The sequence below is a fragment of the Onthophagus taurus genome, unplaced genomic scaffold (genome assembly GCF_036711975.1).
Source record: "Onthophagus taurus isolate NC unplaced genomic scaffold, IU_Otau_3.0 ScKx7SY_14, whole genome shotgun sequence".
NCBI lineage: Eukaryota > Metazoa > Arthropoda > Insecta > Coleoptera > Scarabaeidae > Onthophagus > Onthophagus taurus.
Window position 1 is genome coordinate 2195144 of NW_027248939.1, and position 4642 is coordinate 2199785.

Genomic DNA, 4642 nt, shown 5'->3' on the forward strand with positions numbered 1-4642 from the left:
TTTCTATCACTTTTGGTTCCGATAATTCTGTTGACCATATTTGTGATATTCAGACGCCAAATGACATCTTTGAGCATGTTGGAGATAAAAAACAAAATGTGCCCAAAACGTGATATTATGACGTTATACGCCGTTCTGAGACATGTTTCAACTTTCTATCACTTTTGGTTCCGATAATTCTGTTGACCATATTTGTGATATTCAGGCGATAAATGACATGTTGGAGCATGTTGGAGATAAAAAACAAAATGTGCCCAAAACGTTATATTATGACGTTATACGCCGTTCTGAGACATGTTTGAACTTTCTATCACTTTTGGTTCCGATAATTCTGTTGACCATATTTGTGATATTCAGGCGCCAAATGACATGTTGGAGCATGTTGGAGATAAAAAACAAAATGTGCCCAAAACGTGATATTATGACGTTATACGCCGTTCTGAGACATGTTTGAACTTTCTATCACTTTTGGTTCCGATAATTCTGTTGACCATATTTGTGATATTCAGGCGCCAAATGACATGTTGGAGCATGTTGGAGATAAAAAACAAAATGTGCCCAAAACGTGATATTATGACGTTATACGCCGTTCTGAGACATGTTTGAACTTTCTATCACTTTTGGTTCCGATAATTCTGTTGACCATATTTGTGATATTCAGACGCCAAATGACATCTTTGAGCATGTTGGAGATAAAAAACAAAATGTGCCCAAAACGTGATATTATGACGTTATACGCCGTTCTGAGACATGTTTGAACTTTCTATCACTTTTGGTTCCGATAATTCTGTTGACCATATTTGTGATATTCAGGCGCCAAATGACATGTTGGAGCATGTTGGAGATAAAAAACAAAATGTGCCCAAAACGTGATATTATGACGTTATACGCCGTTCTGAGACATGTTTGAACTTTCTATCACTTTTGGTTCCGATAATTCTGTTGACCATATTTGTGATATTCAGACGCCAAATGACATCTTTGAGCATGTTGGAGATAAAAAACAAAATGTGCCCAAAACGTGATATTATGACGTTATACGCCGTTCTGAGACATGTTTGAACTTTCTATCACTTTTGGTTCCGATAATTCTGTTGACCATATTTGTGATATTCAGGCGCCAAATGACATGTTGGAGCGTGTTGAAGATAAAAAACAAAATGTGCCCAAAACGTGATATTATGACGTTATACGCCGTTCTGAGACATGTTTGAACTTTCTATCACTTTTGGTTCCGATAATTCTGTTGACCATATTTGTGATATTCAGGCGCCAAATGACATGTTGGAGCATGTTGGAGATAAAAAACAAAATGTGCCCAAAACGTGATATTATGACGTTATACGCCGTTCTGGTACATGTTTGAACTTTCTATCACTTTTGGTTCCGATAATTCTGTTGACCATATTTGTGATATTCAGGCGCCAAATGACATCTTTGAGCATGTTGGAGATAAAAAACAAAATGTGCCCAAAACGTGATATTATGACGTTATACGCCGTTCTGGTACATGTTTGAACTTTCTATCACTTTTGGTTCCGATAATTCTGTTGACCATATTTGTGATATTCAGGCGCCAAATGACATCTTTGAGCATGTTGGAGATAAAAAACAAAATGTGCCCAAAACGTGATATTATGACGTTATACGCCGTTCTGGTACATGTTTGAACTTTCTATCACTTTTGGTTCCGATAATTCTGTTGACCATATTTGTGATATTCAGACGCCAAATGACATCTTTGAGCATGTTGGAGATAAAAAACAAAATGTGTCCAAAACGTGATATTATGACGTTATACGCCGTTCTGAGACATGTTTGAACTTTCTATCACTTTTGGTTCCGATAATTCTGTTGACCATATTTGTGATATTCAGGCGCCAAATGACATGTTGGAGCATGTTGGAGATAAAAAACAAAATGTGCCCAAAACGTGATATTATGACGTTATACGCCGTTCTGAGACATGTTTGAACTTTCTATCACTTTTGGTTCCGATAATTCTGTTGACCATATTTGTGATATTCAGACGCCAAATGACATCTTTGAGCATGTTGGAGATAAAAAACAAAATGTGCCCAAAACGTGGTATTATGACGTTATACGCCGTTCTGGCACATGTGTGAACTTTCTATCACTTTTGGTTCCGATAATTCTGTTGACCGTATTTGTGTTATTCAGACGCCAAATGACATCTTTGAGCATGTTGGAGATAGAAAACAAAATGTGCCCAAAACGTGATATTATGACGTTATACGCCGTTCTGAGACATGTTTGAACTTTCTATCACTTTTGGTTCCGATAATTCTGTTGACCGTATTTGTGTTATTCAGACGCCAAATGACATCTTTGAGCATGTTGGAGATAAAAAACAAAATGTGCCCAAAACGTGATATTATGACGTTATACGCCGTTCTGAGACATGTTTGAACTTTCTATCACTTTTGGTTCCGATAATTCTGTTGACCATATTTGTGATATTCAGGCGCCAAATGACATGTTGGAGCATGTTGGAGATAAAAAACAAAATGTGCCCAAAACGTGATATTATGACGTTATACGCCGTTCTGAGACATGTTTGAACTTTCTATCACTTTTGGTTCCGATAATTCTGTTGACCATATTTGTGATATTCAGACGCCAAATGACATCTTTGAGCATGTTGGAGATAAAAAACAAAATGTGCCCAAAACGTGATATTATGACGTTATACGCCGTTCTGAGACATGTTTCAACTTTCTATCACTTTTGGTTCCGATAATTCTGTTGACCATATTTGTGATATTCAGGCGATAAATGACATGTTGGAGCATGTTGGAGATAAAAAACAAAATGTGCCCAAAACGTTATATTATGACGTTATACGCCGTTCTGAGACATGTTTGAACTTTCTATCACTTTTGGTTCCGATAATTCTGTTGACCATATTTGTGATATTCAGGCGCCAAATGACATGTTGGAGCATGTTGGAGATAAAAAACAAAATGTGCCCAAAACGTGATATTATGACGTTATACGCCGTTCTGAGACATGTTTGAACTTTCTATCACTTTTGGTTCCGATAATTCTGTTGACCATATTTGTGATATTCAGGCGCCAAATGACATGTTGGAGCATGTTGGAGATAAAAAACAAAATGTGCCCAAAACGTGATATTATGACGTTATACGCCGTTCTGAGACATGTTTGAACTTTCTATCACTTTTGGTTCCGATAATTCTGTTGACCATATTTGTGATATTCAGACGCCAAATGACATCTTTGAGCATGTTGGAGATAAAAAACAAAATGTGCCCAAAACGTGATATTATGACGTTATACGCCGTTCTGAGCCATGTTTGAACTTTCTATCACTTTTGGCTCCGATAATTCTGTTGACCATATTTGTGATATTCAGGCGCCAAATGACATGTTGGAGCGTGTTGAAGATAAAAAACAAAATGTGCCCAAAACGTGATATTATGACGTTATACGCCGTTCTGAGACATGTTTGAACTTTCTATCACTTTTGGTTCCGATAATTCTGTTGACCATATTTGTGATATTCAGGCGCCAAATGACATGTTGGAGCATGTTGGAGATAAAAAACAAAATGTGCCCAAAACGTGATATTATGACGTTATACGCCGCTCTGAGACATGTTTGAACTTTCTATCACTTTTGGTTCCGATAATTCTGTTGACCATATTTGTGATATACAGACGCCAAATGACATCTTTGAGCATGTTGGAGATAAAAAACAAAATGTGCCCAAAACGTGATATTATGACGTTATACGCCGTTCTGAGACATGTTTGAACTTTCTATCACTTTTGGTTCCGATAATTCTGTTGACCATATTTGTGATATTCAGACGCCAAATGACATCTTTGAGCATGTTGGAGATAAAAAACAAAATGTGCCCAAAACGTGATATTATGACGTTATACGCCGTTCTGGCACATGTTTGAACTTTCTATCACTTTTGGTTCCGATAATTCTGTTGACCATATTTGTGATATTCAGACGCCAAATGACATCTTTGAGCATGTTGGAGATAAAAAACAAAATGTGCCCAAAACGTGATATTATGACGTTATACGCCGTTCTGAGACATGTTTGAACTTTCTATCACTTTTGGTTCCGATAATTCTGTTGACCATATTTTTGATATTCAGACGCCAAATGACATCTTTGAGCATGTTGGAGATAAAAAACAAAATGTGCCCAAAACGTTATATTATGACGTTATACGCCGTTCTGAGACATGTTTGAACTTTCTATCACTTTTGGTTCCGATAATTCTATTGACCATATTTGTGATATTCAGGCGCCAAATGACATGTTGGAGCATGTTGGAGATAAAAAACAAAATGTGCCCAAAACGTGATATTATGACGTTATACGCCGTTCTGAGACATGTTTGAACTTTCTATCACTTTTGGTTCCGATAATTCTGTTGACCATATTTGTGATATTCAGGCGCCAAATGACATGTTGGAGCATGTTGGAGATAAAAAACAAAATGTGCCCAAAACGTGATATTATGACGTTATACGCCGTTCTGAGACATGTTTGAACTTTCTATCACTTTTGGTTCCGATAATTCTGTTGACCATATTTGTGATATTCAGGCGCCAAATGACATGTTGGAGCATGTTGG